Below are 15,205 nucleotides of genomic sequence, written 5' to 3'. Positions count from 1 at the left end.
AACCAAGGCATGTGCTACAATGGCCAGATCCAGGAACCTGACCAGAGTAAAATGAATCTAAATACTCGACCTCATCCAAAAATCCTTGAAGCTGGGAAGTCACCACATGCTCTAGTACCTTGCCCAAGAATGGGATGTTAGAGACTGGGGTTGTTTCTATGTGAGCAACTGTGGGCAACTACAGTGGGCAATTGTTGAGGAGGTCAGGGCCATTTATTTCCCTTACTGCCCCTCCCCTGGATGGTGGAATTCCCTCTCATGGAAAACCTGGTTGTCTTCTCTCTGCTGTCTTTTTCACTGGCAAGCAGAGGCCTTCTTATGTAGACAGGCAATTGACTTTTACTGGTTGTTCAGAGGGGTTTTTAATGGGGTGTGATGGATCTTTCTCTATATTATCATATTAAACATGTTTTATAGTGTTTTTAAAATACATTTTGAAAAGGATTTCCCATTTAATGGTTTTTAAATTTTTGCATTATATATGTTTTAGTTGTATTTTGTTTTAATTTGAATAGTAAGCTGTCTTGGGTTCCATACTGGAAGAAAGAATGAGTATAAATGTTATAAATAAAGCAATTTGCTGGGGAAGGCCTGGTTGATTTCAAGGAGGAAATGGGATCTTGTAGCACCTTTGAGACTATCTGAAATAAACAAGCTGGTAGCATGAGCTTTCATAGATTTGAGCCTACTTCCTCAGATGCAGGAAATAGGCTCAAGTCTATGAAAGCTCATGCTACCAGCTTCTTTCTTTCAGGTAGTCTCAAAGACACTAGAAGATCCCTTTGCATACTAATTTTCCAGACAGAGAACCTTATCGCACACATTATTTTCCCCGTTATGGGAATGGGAAGGGGACTCTAGGTTCCCCGCGCGCAACCAGGAAAAAATGGATTTTACCGCACAGCAAATCATCCACAAAATGGCCCCATTCCATTTTGCAGTGCCAAGCCATCCCCATTCAGTGCTGAGGAGCGTTAAATGTTTGGGCTGGAAGTTTTCCAACAAAGCAAAATGATGCCCCTCAGCACTGAATGGGAACGGCTTGGTGCCGCGGAACAGAACAGGGCCATTTTGTGGACGATTTGCTGTGCAGTAAAATCGGTTTTCCCGGTCGCACACAACCTCAAGAGTCCCCTTCCTGTTCCCATAACGGGGAAAATAATGTGTGTGATAAGTTCCTAACAGACTAAAACGTTTTGAATTCTTTTTAAGAAGTTACCCACTCCTGCTTCACCCAAGAAGAAATGTTATGCACTGACATTAACTGTCATAAAGTCATATTTTATTCATGTACTAATACATACAGTTACTTAAAAAAATTATGAATCTTACAAAACAGACTTTGAATTATTTCTGAATGTATTTACTGCTAAATACTATTGCTATAGCTTTTCATTTGGCAAGGTTTAGGATATATGTTAAAGCTATACAATGATATAGTGCTCCAGATGCCGCTGCCAGATGTAGGCATCTTCTTGCCCTCTTCATTATTGGTTATGCCAATAACCAATTTTAATCCAACAACATGATGGCCCATGAGAGGCTGTGATTCTGGACTCTATATACAGTGTGCCCTTGTTATCCACCAGGATTTTGTTCCAGGAACCCCCGTGGATAACAAAACCAGTGGATGCTCAAGTTCCATTCAATCCAATGGCATAACAAAATGGTGTCTCTTATAAAAAATGGAAAATCAACGTTTGCTATTTGGAATTTATGCTTTTTCTGAATATTTTCAAGCCGTGGATGCTTGAATCCGTGGATAAAAAAATCCATGGATAAGGAGGGCCAACTGTAATTCCTTTAATAATGAGCACAATCCAAACTACATGAAGCTGCTTCTGTATGCTTAACTCTATATAAGTCTGCATCAGCAGACATATGTTTTGTTTTTTAATGTCTTGAAGTTTCAAACTAGCAAGGCATCACCTTAGTGTATAAGGAAAAGTAAACTTTGAGTACTCCGTGTTGTTCTGGAGACAGACAAAAAATCATGAAGTGGATGGGCTATTTTTCCCCACATGGCTGCTGCACAATTTGTATAGACCAGCAGCCAGAGCACCATGTCTTTTTCTGTCACCAATTTCTTTTTAAAACTTTGCTTTCTGTATTACTTTTCTTTCACTGTGAGCCATGAAAAAGGGTGTTTCAACCAAAAAGTTAGAATGTACATCAAAAACAAATACATTGAAGCATTTTGAAGTTCTACTGATTGCAAAGGAGAAAGTTAATCATATACTTACGTAAAGGTAAAGGCAAAGGTAGTCCCTTGACATAAATGTCTAGTCGTGTCCAACTCTAGGGGGCAGTGCTTATCTCTGTTACTAAGCCAAAGAGCCAGCGTTCTCTAAGGACTACTCTAGTGGTCATGTGGCCAGCATGACTGCACCAAATGCTGTTACTTTTCCACTGAAGTGGTACCTATCTATCTACTTGTATTTGCATGCGGGACTTCCTTCTCCCTCTCCCTCTCCTTTTCCCTCCTTCCTTGCCTTCTCCCTGGCTGGCGGGGCTTGCAGTGCTCCTGCCGGGCCTCCACCACTTCCCCGGTGTAGATGGGGCTTCTGGTGCTGCTACCACACCAGGCAAGAATGGTACAAGCGGTGGCGGCGTAGCAGCAGAAGCAATGCTAGCCCCAGGAGAAGGGGCAGAGGCTAGCCAGGAGCACCGCAGGCCCCTGCAGCCAGGGAGAAATGGCAGAGGCCCAGCAGGCAAGTAGAAAGGAAACCGAAGGTAGGAAGGAAGGAAAAGAAGGAGGAGAGGGAGAAGGAACAAATGAGGAAAGGAAAAGAGGAGAGGGGAGGGAAGTCAGAGAGAAATGAGGTCTAGTCGTGAACTTTGGAAGGGGTCGGGGGGAGGAACTGGCTGAAGGGCTAAAGGGCTCCAATGGGGACATGCATCCCAAAGGGAAAAATCGCTTCCAAATAGGGCCCCTTTTCATAGTGGGAACGAGGGGCCTTTTGGAAGCGATTGGAATACCGTGGCAGAGCCCAAATTGAACACGGATTCTTCTGCCAGTGGGAATGGGCCCCATGTGTATTTTTTTAAATTTAGAATCTTTTCCCACTTAAAAGAATGGGATAAATATAAATAGATGTGACAGAGAAAGAGTCTTTATATAGTTCCTTCCAATGAGAAATAAAGATGTCAAAAGCAAGCAGCCCTCTTTAAAAAACAACAACACCAACTTCCCTTTGAAACTCATTGGGTTGAAGAGCTGGCTCAGATTTCTTGGTATCCAAGAAAGTCCTGTTTCTTTCCCCCCAGCACTATTCTGAGATTTGGGCTCCTTCTCTTAGGTCCCATTCCCACTGGGACACATGCAGCACCAGAATATATCTTCCTTTTCCATAGAGGAGATGCCAAGCATCTTTCTTCAAATACATTGCAAAAATGAAGTGAACACTACTACTTCTCAGTCATTTCCTTCGCTTAATGTAAAATATGTTACATGGCGTTGTTCAGATTTAAATTTCTAAAGATGAAAGCAAAACATAAGTTCCAGAATAATATGTTCATCAATTATTTGAAGCCTGACATAGGAAAAGCTGTTTCATCTATTACTACAAGTCAATACATGGCAGTACAATGTAAGTGTCTTCCATTTTCCCCTATTTCACGCTAGATTTGTCTGATAGATGAGTGTACTTAAGTAAATAGCACATACAATTTTAATAGGACAGGTGCTCTGAATGTACAGGGAAGGTCATTCCTATTATTTCAATTAACAACATAAGCTACAAAAACACATGAGGGAGAATTAATTTAAAGCTTCAATTTAATGCTACTGGTAAGGACATCTTTAGGCCTCTTGGTTGTCTTGACAACTCTTGCATCCCAGACAGCAGAAGCCAATCTCTGCTGTTCCCCTTCTCAGCATACAAACAGTTCAGATAGTACATTAGCAAAGAATATGATGCCCATGTAAATGCTGAAATATTTTCGTTGCCATAGAGATAAGAAGAATCGCAAAAATACAGGAGCACTTGACATACTCCAAGGCAGACTTTTAATTAAAAAAAACTGAAATGACAATGCCAAGATGGCTGAACATACCACAGTGCTTTTATGCTTGTCCAGTAAATAATTTAAAAAAAAATAAAATCAGAGCCCAAATAATATATTTGTTGGTGAAGAGGATCGAGGAATTATGGATGAATGGTAAAATGATATGACCCAGGAGTGAGACCATAATTGTGATCATTTTTTTATTTTATTTTTGGTAACTATTGTTAAGCACTGGCCAATAAAAAGCGGCTAAAAAGGAAGAATGTCATTATTTTTGCAGCAGCATTAACTATGTTCAGGGACGGAAGGACAACAATACATACTATATATATATATATATATATATATATATGTAAGAAGGACAACTTTCTAAATTAGGAAATATTAAATTAATTTCAATGTCATGTTGCTCACAGTAGTCCTTACTACTAAAACTCACATCTGAGATGAAACATTTGTACACTGCCTGTCAGTTAGAATCAACAATATTGCATCCAGACAAAACAAAACATTCACAGATAAATTTCATTTTGATACATAAGGTTTTGGCAAAGAGGTGCTTTAAAGATTTTTTTTTTAAATTGCACTATTCATTTTTTTCCTTTTCTTTTTCCTGAACATGACAGCTAGAGGAAAGCCACTGCTAGATCAGAGTTCTAGTTTGGGCAGTTGAGCTCAGATTTATTTGTTAATTTCATGTGCTGTTCATCTAGTGTTATCTTCTCTGGGATAAAAACTATTTAAAAAAAAAAAGAAATGGAAAAAGTTGTTACAAGCATGGCACACATCATATCAATGCACATGAGTTTTTTTCCAATTGGCTACAAAATGCTTAGGCACATTATGTTATATTTGCTACTTAGAATATGGCTTTTCTGTAGCAGTTCTGAACTTTTTGTGGCTTATATGAATTATTTCCCATGTTAAATGATTCCTTGCCAAGCTCATCTCCATTAATTCCCACTTACAGTTTTTTGCTCATGCCAACTCTGAGACAACTTTGCAGGCCAGTAGTGCGTAAGAACTAACTAAATTTATCCTCATTACAAAATATGAGTAGTTTTGACATCCTATGGTTAACAGCCCAAAAAACCCCATAGGCTAGAAATATAGGGGTATAATTAATACTGTTCCCAATTGCACAGAACCATTTGACTTCAGACCTGTCATGGAGACATCTTATTTACACAAAAGACAAGGAAAATGTTGGCGAAAATCCAAATAAGTATCTCATATACGGCAAGGTGCTCATAGAAGGAACATGGGAGGTGGATTTTAATTAAAGAGGGCCCTTTCAAGAGCAAAGCAGCAGAAAAGGGAAGCAGATATTTGTAACTCCTGATTTTGGATATTGGCAATGTTTGATTCTTAACACTGTGATTTTTGATCACTCTGAGCTCTTACAATGAGCAACATGATATTAAATAATTAATAATGATTATAATAAACAATTAAATAAGGAAAATACCAGCTCTGGTTATACTCACCACATAATGATGCCTCTGACCCATAACTGCCCTGTCCCTGAGCCATCCTTTTCATTAATGGTGGAAACCCATGAATGATCTGTCAATCGCACAAGTCTACAGGTGCAAAATATCACTCCCAGGGCAGTTGCACAATTGCCATTCATGTGGTGTCAGTGTTCTCTCCTCCTCCATCTCACTTCCCTTTTGCTATTCTGAAGCACCCTGATTACCTTTATTTATTTGTATTCTATTTATTTTATTTTATTTTTACTTCTTAACACTTCAATCAGGACAGCAGAGCTCCAGAACTGTGCAGAAAAGGGGGAAACAAAACAACATAAAACTAAACAAAAACCCTAAAGACATGCTGAGTAAGGCATAAGGTAGGAGGCAGGGTTAAGGGAGAGGTCAGGAAGACAACATGATGAGAGCAGCAACCCTAGTCGCACAACTGAGACAGGGACAGTGATGGCTAACTGGAAAGCAGTATGTTTCCATTTTATTATTACTAGCATGACTGCTGCGAGAATGAGACTTGTTCACTGAAGTCCTCAGTGAGATTTACTTCTGAATAGATACTCATAGCATTGTATTGCACATCTTATTTTTTTATGTTCAGTAAACCATCTTGGGGATCATAGGTTAGAGAGAAATCAGATAAACAAAGGCCTCTGGGTGCTGCCTAACTCTTGCTGATGCAACACTTCTACTGATCTAATCAGAGACCTTTTCATACCACAGCTTTATAGTGATATGATTCCACTTTACCTGCCATGGCTCCTTCAAGTGAAATCCTGGGGTTTCTCATATGGTGAGCCATTAGAAGAATTATAAGTGTCCCTCCTTAAACTCTGAACTCCAAGATTACATAGGATGTTGCCACTGCAGGGAAAATGGAACCATAGCACTATAATTGTGCAGTGTGAAAAGGCTCCAGCTACTTGACTCTGGATTAGGGTTCTACTATCTGTTGACTTAGATTCTGTGCTTCCTCAGCATCTCTTACATGGAACCTGTTCCTCATCACTATGAGATTACTCCCTTGCTTTGCAAGTACACAAGGGAATCTAAACCTCAAGGTTCCAGTTCTTGTGTAACAGAGAAATAATAGTTTTTAAATGTTAAGAATGGATGATGACCAATATTTTCACTTTGGAATCTCAAGCACAAATTCTCAAGCATCACCTCAATGCATAATCAATGAAGAGTCATAATAAACCCCAACAAGTTTTATTTAGCATAAGCTTTCATGGCCTGCAGACCAAGTCTGATGACGAATATGACAGCTGTGCCACCCCTTTCCTGGGGAAATATGACAGATGGGCCTGGGAACAACTGCTATCCATAACTAGATTAGACCCATTGAACCAGTGGGATTTACTACTATTCAACAATTCACTAAATAGCTCTACTCTAGTTGGGACTAATCAATAGGTTTCACACTGTGCAGCTTTTGTTGTGTGGAGATAACCACTATGTAGGTGCATGAAAAACATATGATTGCTTTCAAAGTAAAGATACGTAGTCTTGGCATTGTTTTGGACTGTGGCTGGAATCCTAATCATATCTTGTAAAGTTTGTTACACTGAAATCAATTGAATCACTTAAACTCAAAGGAGAGAATTAAGCTGCAAATGATTTGTTCAAAGAATTTGTGCATATTCAAAGGAGATGAGATGTCAAAAGTATTTGTTATTCTGGCAGAGGAACAAAAAAAGTTTCAACTTAGCAAGTTCAAAAGATAAACTGGATTTTACTTAAAGTGAAAATATATACACTGTTATTTCAGTCATAGGCTAAGTTCCCCAACACTCATTTAGGATAGGTATGCTTACTCATGTTGTGACTTCACTAGTGTAGGCAAGATTCTGTTCAACATTAATCAAAGAGGGAAGCTCTTTGGCATACTTATGTGAAGGAAGGAGTCTATGGATATTACTGTATGAGTCATATTCTCACCACAATCATGTTTCTTTAAAAAAATAAACAGATTTATATGTGTTTGTGAACAGCCATTGTTGCACTGCTTCTCAGTCGCATTACTGGGACTGCTTCTGTCATCACACTCTCTTCTTGATTCCCCCTTAACCCTACCTCCCTGCCCTACCCAGCATGCCTTTCAGGTTTTTAAATTTTTTGTTTATTTATTTTTTCACTTTTTCATGAAATTTCAGAGCTTTGCTACTGCAATTTTAGGTGTTTCTTTCTTCTTTTTTTAAGGGAAAAAATTAAAGGGAATCAGTCTGCTTGGGAATAGAAATGTTTCACATCTGGGGACTAGTGCAATCGCAAGCTCATTGATGGGTTTGCCCCAACAGTGAAAGGGATACTCAAACTGTGCTTCAGGGACACAGCAGTTACAGGTTGGAGGCATCATTATGTGGAAAGTATTGCCAAAGCCACCTTCCCCCCCCCCCCACCCCAATTCTTATCATGGTTTAAAAGCCACATGTGGTAAAGTCCTGTGTCAACAGGGGACAATGTAGTTGGTAACCTCTCAGAGCACCCTAAATCCAAACAGTGCCATTCTGGTCCTAGGAACAGAGCTTCAACTGTTCACCAACTGGCCCTTAAGCTCCCACCTGACTCCAAACAGGAATCACTTGCACAAGGGATTACATACAGATATGCAAGTATGCAAGTATTTAAGGAGAACAACTACTGGTATAACTAGAGTCTCTTTCATAGAAATCTCAGCCAGAGAGATCTAGTCCCTCATCAAATATAAACCCAAGCAATCCACAGGAAGCAACCACAGATGTTAAAATGGTAACATAGGCCTGTTACAGACTGCCAAAATAAAGCTGCTTCGGGTCTCTTTGGAGGTATGCTATTTAAATGATGCATGCATCCTAAGTATCTGGAACCTGCACCAAAAGCTGCACTCCGGTGCTTAGGAATGGAGTGTGGCTTTGGTGCGACCTCCGGACTCTTAGGACCCATGCATCATTTAAATAGCATACCTCCAAAGAGACCCGAAGCAGCTTTATTTTGGCAGTCTGTAACAGGCCATAGTACATAGTGCTATAGTATGAAAGAACCCAAAGGGTTGTATAGGTATAATGCCAAAATATTGTGAGTGTATTAACCCCTAGTAGCAGCAAATACTGATATGGAGTTGGGGAAGAAACACATGATTACAAGAGTTAAATGTGCATGAATATTCAAGGCAACAGGCAAAGGACAAGACTTTTTCACCATCAACTCTGTCAAGAATGACATTAGCTCCAACCTTATTTGACAGTGACATCCTTTTGGAGGAGTCTGGTTTTGTACCTAGTACAAGTACAGTCAGCCCTCCTTACCCACAGAATCAAGCATTCATGGCTTGAAAATATTTTGTGCCATTTTGCATACAGGACACAATTTTACGATCCCATTGTATTTAATGGGACTTGAGCATCTTACCACTTATTAAGTTTTGCAACTGATAGTTAATCTTATGATTTTTAGGGAATTGCTATATTGTGATGCAATGTTCATATCTTCAATCTTTTAAACAACCACACAGCAGTTTTTAGTAATCTGTGCATGGTTCCCATAATGATGAATACTGTAACTGTAAAAGAAAACAATTTATTTGTTGTAGCCTATGATTTCCTATTGTCCTCTGTATTATATTACAAAGGACTACATGAAATACAGTAGGTTATTCTTTTTTTCTTTTTAAAACTCCCTTATCATAACAAGTTATTTTAATAATGTAAATCTCTGCTTTTCGAGCATGTTATTCATTCTTTTAATAACTTGCAAAGAATTGTGAGGTGATACTCATTGTATCACTGAACTTTGGCATTAAGGAAAAGGTCTCTGTGTAGGATGTTTCTTTGAGTGGCAAATACTATAGTATTTGCTTCAGTGGGTCACTTTTCTGTTTATCTAACACAGTAATCTCCTCATTTCCACCTATACCTGTAGCCGCTCATAATGATTAATATAGTCAAATATAAATAAATAAATAAAAATGCAAAAAAATGCTGCCCTAGCTGCATCTAGACAAAGATTAACCAGGTCATTAACTCTGTTCTCCAAGGAGCATGTCCGTTTCTATTGATACATAGAAGATCAGAGAAGAGAAACAAAAAACCATCTCTTATGAATATCATCAAGAGTTCACCGCACCATATCAAGTAATATGACAATCCAACTCACGGATTAAAAATGGGGATGCTGCTTGCAAGAGCAATTTTAGCTCATTCTGTATATCATTGTATTTCCCAATCTAACACCGTGAACCATAAATAATCCTATCATTTATTAATTACATTTCCTAACCTAGTCAAGAAGAATCCCGCAGTGTGAAGCAGCAGATCATGAATAAATGGTTCATTGAAAAGCAACTCTTATTGCCAAGTAGTTGGTGATAATTACCCACTTTAACCTTTTTAAACAGGTTCCTCTAAAAAGCTCCAAGATGGATGTTTTATTATAGCAAATTTGACCTCCAACACACAACACAATTAGTTTTGCACTGTGACAAAGGAAAGCGTTGATTAAAAATGTGCAGGCTAAGGTATCTAAGGTGCTTTATAAAGTCTCTAAGCAGCCAGCCCACATATGGTCACATGCAATATACATGTACGGGGTCTATAATGGGCAAGCCAGGATAGAGGTACAAAGGGCTATACAAAGTCACTGACAGTTCTAAAACTCTTAGAATTCATACCCGTGTCCTGTGCTGAAGGTAACCAAGACAACCCATCACAAAACTGAATGCAGAATTCTAGTACCAGTGAAAGTGTCATTGTTCACAAAGCACTGTGCAGAAATGATTTCACCAAGTACAAGCCAACCTTCTAATACAGCCATGCTGGAAACTGGATAAGCACTCAGGGGAAGAGGAGAATCCTATCACTGACCTTAGTGTGGAACTTGGAAACCTTACTTTTGGGAACTACAACTCCCAGAATACACACACACTCAAAGATAATGCTTTCAATCTCTGCACTGGTGGGTCAACATAAGTCAACAAGCCTCCTTACATAAACCAACCAGGATGATGCCTCACTTGGGGAGGTCATGGTGCCAACATGGCCCTCTCCCCCAGCTTCCTGCCACTGGCCCATCAGGATCACTCCCAGGATCCCAAGAGCAAAGGCCATTGTAGATCCATTGAATCACCTGTTGAATGGAGATCCAATGTTTCTGTTAGCCCCTTTAATTCAAACCTTTAGTCTAACTGAGACTAAGAACTAGAGAACTACTTAGCTCTGTGCCTACAAGAATGGCCAGAGTAAGAAGCTCAGTGTCTCTCTGGAGACACTGCAGACTGTATGCAAGTATGCAAACTGTCCCTGAGTCCTACTCATGAGCACTGACCATGACTCCAATAACAAACCAAGAGGAGATGGAGAACCAACATCCCCATGAAAATGCTACAGAACTGAATCAACCTGGCTCTCTTCCTATACTGCATGCTGGACATGTCCCTTGCTTACTCCTGGAAAGCAGGATCTGACTCCATTATTACAAATGGAATGTTTTGTATATGTGCCTTCAAGTCAACTTAGGGTGACCTCATGAATTTCATAGGGTTTTCTGGCAAGGAATACTCAAAGGGGTTTGCCAATTCCTCCCTCTGCAATATAGCCTTCAGCACCTGGTATTGATTGGTTGTCTCCCATCCAAATATTAACAGGGCTGACCTTCCTGGCTTCCAGGTTCAGGCACTTCTAGGGTATTTAGGTAAATGGAATATTACTCTTCTATTTTTGAACTTGAGCTTCAGTTTGAACATATCAAACATGTTGTTCTTTTTCTGGTTTTCAAGAGTACACATTCAATGTTCTACATGGTCAGTGTCATGCCTCAGCTGGCCAGTGATGACTGAAAATACTACCACATAAGGTATCTGGCATGACTACATGACATCAACATGCCCATTCTGACAGTCACAGCTTCAAAATGTTGACATGTATGAGAACCAATAGATAACTTTTTTGCTTCACACAGGAACCCTTTTCAACTAGGCTCTTCATTTCAATAAAGGTTCTGCTTCAGAAATGTTACTACCCAAATGTACAAAAAGAGCAAGAACTGACCATTCTGAATTTTTAAAAAACTTTTCTATATTAAACATCACTATCCTCTTCCCGCCATGAAACCCTTGTTTTACTCTGCCATTCCCAATAATATCAAGTGTAAAATTGTATTCATTTTTTCTCTCTCACTCATTTAATATTACCAAAAGTAACACAAGTCATACAGTAAACATCAGAAACAACATCCACATATTTTTGCTGCAGCAGCAAGTTGGCAAGTTTCACTGAAATTTAGGCATGTCATGCAGATAGGAAAGATGATATTTGGACCATCGTTTTGTCTGGATTCCCGGATTTTATTTTTATTTTAAAGTAACTTTCCAACCCTTGTAGCAGGTGAGATATAGGGCAAAACATTGAGAGATCCTTTGGTCAAATTGTTCTGCAGGTCCACCAAGGGAATTTTAGCCACATGGAATGTGACAGCAAGCAATATGAGTAGCAGAGTGCATGACACACAAAAAGTACATATTAAGTGCATGAGATGAGGCAAGTGAGGGAGTATGTGAGATGAGAGTTAGAACTGTATAAGCAGAGGTGAGTAAAAAGTAAGCAGCAAGCATACAATGAGGCAAGGAAGGGAGTAAGGGAGATAGATTAATGAGTATTGCAAGCAGAAAATACATGAAGCAAGAGGAGAGAGCATTGCAAGTGTATGAAGTGAGGCAACAGAAATATAGAAGATATAGGAGAATGAGTGGTACACAAGCACTGGTGCTCAGGAAGCAAGTGTGGGTGCACGCTGAGGGTGCAGGTGAGACAAAAGAGGAAGTAGGTGAGATGGAAGAAGGAGCAGCATGAGCAGCAAAGTGCAATAGGCAAACAAGGGGTGTACCATGAGGGCATAAAGTGAGGCAAGGGGAGCAGTGGGAGAGAGAGTGGGGAGAGAGAAAGTGCTCAGAAACTTCAGTTGACTCAAACAGCTGCAGCCAGATAGTTAAGGTGCTGGGTGTGCAGTGCACATTAAGGATCTTATTGCTTGGATTATTAATTTGGCTTACCTCTCCTGGTTTAAATTTCAATTTGGGCTGCATCCTGATCTTATCAGAAGGTTTTTGCCACTGAATTTTGCAACCCAAATACAGCCCAGCTGCATCCCCGCTTCCAGGAGCGCTCGGGCAGCCATTTTCTCAAGCCAGAAAACTCCCAGATCCCAAAAGAGCCACACAGAGCTCTCCTGGAAGTGGGGATGCACCGGGCTGTATTCATGCAGCAAATTTGGTGGCAAAAACCTTCTGATAAGATCAGGATGCAGCCTGAATTGAAATTTAAACTGGAAGAGGTAAACCAAATTAATGAGCCAAGTGATAAGCTCCTAAAACAGCTGCTGATCTGTTTCCAGGCACAAATCAAAGTGTTAGTGTTAGTAACATGGTAGGCCCAGGCTGACTAAAAGACCACATTCTCTATATGGGCCTGCCTCTGCTTTGTAAGCCTCAGAATTTGCTCTAATCTTTGACCTGCCGCCTTCACATATACATCTGGTGGGAATGTGACGAGGGGGGGAGGAGGTTTGGTGGCTGCTTAAAGGCTTTGGAATTCCCTCCTTAGGGAAGTGAGGATGGATCCCAATTTGCTGCCGTTTGCTGTGAGTAAAATTTGTTCTTTTCCAGCAGCCTTTTAGGAATTGATTGCAAGGGCTTTTAATGCTGAGCCATTCTGCTGATTTATATTCTTTGTCTTTAATTGATTTGTTTAAAGGGTTTTAATTGTATGGGTTGTTTAACTGTATTTTAACAATAACTGTTTATATGTCTTTGTTTATGCTTTTGTGACTCCTTTTACTTTTACACGCATTTCTTGATTAACAAAGGCTTTGAAGAAGCAGAAGCAGCCTCTTTTAATAAAGTCTTTTTATGCCTGCCTAGTCCCCTTTTTTTCTTGTCCTATTCTGAGCTAGATTTTTTTAACATGATTGGCAAGGGGGAATAGTAAAGGAGAGCTAGAGCAACTCTAAATTTAATTGCTGGGTTGCAGATGCACATCTGTATTAAACTATGCAGTAAAGCTTTAGCAGTGAAAATGCAGGATTTCACTCTAACTGATCCAACTGTAACTGTGTGTGCCTCCTTACGACTGGCAAGGGAAACAGCAGATGCCTCCAAAATCCTTTACTGAGCATGTGTGAATAGCAAAACAAAGAGACAAGGGAAAAGCAGATAAGGGTCACCAGTTACTTGCAGCACATTAAAAATATAGATCTATAAATTTAAAAATGGAAATTATTTAAAAAGTGGAAGTTGGTGAAAGAAATAAAAAATCATTCAATCATCCCTGGATGCATTTTGGAAGATGCCTTGACGTGGCCCCTGAAAGATTCCGAATGTTTTTGTTTACTCATGCAATGCTTACCTTGATTTGGTTTTTCATTCCACATGTACTGATCTTTAAACAGAATATAAGACAACAACAAAAAGGGAAGAATGAGAGACCTCTATAAAAAAAAATCTAAGAAATTAAAGCCAGGTTCAGACCAAAGACATGGATACTGTATGGAGGAAAAAAAGAACATTAATGAAGGAACAAGAAGAAATGGAAATACACAGAAGAGTTATACAAAAGAGATGAGGGAATGAATAACATTTGGAATGAGTAGCCATATGAAGACAAACCCTAAATTTTAAGAAGTGAAGTGGAAACTGCAATAATGGAAATAGGAAAAAATAAATCACCAGAATAGATAATATCCCAATTGAGCTGCTACAATGCCCACAGACAAATGCAACATTAGTGCTAACTGAAATATGCCAAGAAATATGGAAAACAAAGGTGACCAACAGACTGGAAGTGCTCGATATACATACCAATCCACAAGAAAAGAGATACAAATGACTTCAGCAACTATAGGACAATAGCATTAGCACTAATCTCACATGCCAGGAAAATAATGCTCCAAATTCTGCAGCATAGACTCCAACCATACATGGAGAGAGAAATTCCAGTGGTGCAAGCAGGATTCAGAAAAGGAAGGGGCACTAGGGACCACATTGCAAACATATGGTGGTTAGTGGAGTGCCCCAAAGAATTTTTTAAAAAATCAGCATTTATTTCATAGACTACAGCAAAGCATTTGTTTGTATAGATGAAAAGCTATGGAATGCACTCAAAGACATGGCAGTGCCACTACATCTGATAGTCCTGATGAGGAATCTGTACCAAGGATAAAAGGCCACCATGAGAACAGAATTCAGAGAAACCGAGTGGTTTACAATAGACAAATGGGTCAGACAAGGCTGCATCCTTTCAGCCTATTTGTTTAACTTACATGCTGAAAACATCATAAGAAAAGCAGAACTAAAATCAGAAAAAGGAGAAGTTAAGATAGGAGGAAGCAACATTAACAACCTTAAATAAGTGGACAACACCATAATATTAGCAGGAGACATCCAGGAAATGGAACAGTTAATAAGGAAGCTCAAAGAGGAAAGTGCTGCTCAACATAAAGAAAACAAAAATAATGACCACAGAAGAAATACATAAATTCAATCTAGACAATGAGGAAACTGAAATAGTTAAAGAATTCCCATATGTAGGATCAAACATTGACCTGAATGGAGACTGCAGTCAAGAAATAAGAAGACTAGGAATGGGAAGGGCAGTTGTGAAAGAACTGGGAAAGATACTGAAGAGCAAAGACATACAACTGAGCACTAAAGTCAGAATCATCCAGGCCATTGTATTCCCAAT

This window comes from Sceloporus occidentalis, unplaced genomic scaffold, assembly GCF_023333645.1.
Source record: "Sceloporus occidentalis isolate IW3139 unplaced genomic scaffold, rSceOcc1.0.p SCAF_2, whole genome shotgun sequence".
Taxonomy (NCBI): Eukaryota; Metazoa; Chordata; class Lepidosauria; order Squamata; family Phrynosomatidae; genus Sceloporus; species Sceloporus occidentalis.
Note: the sequence above shows the minus strand (reverse complement) of the source record.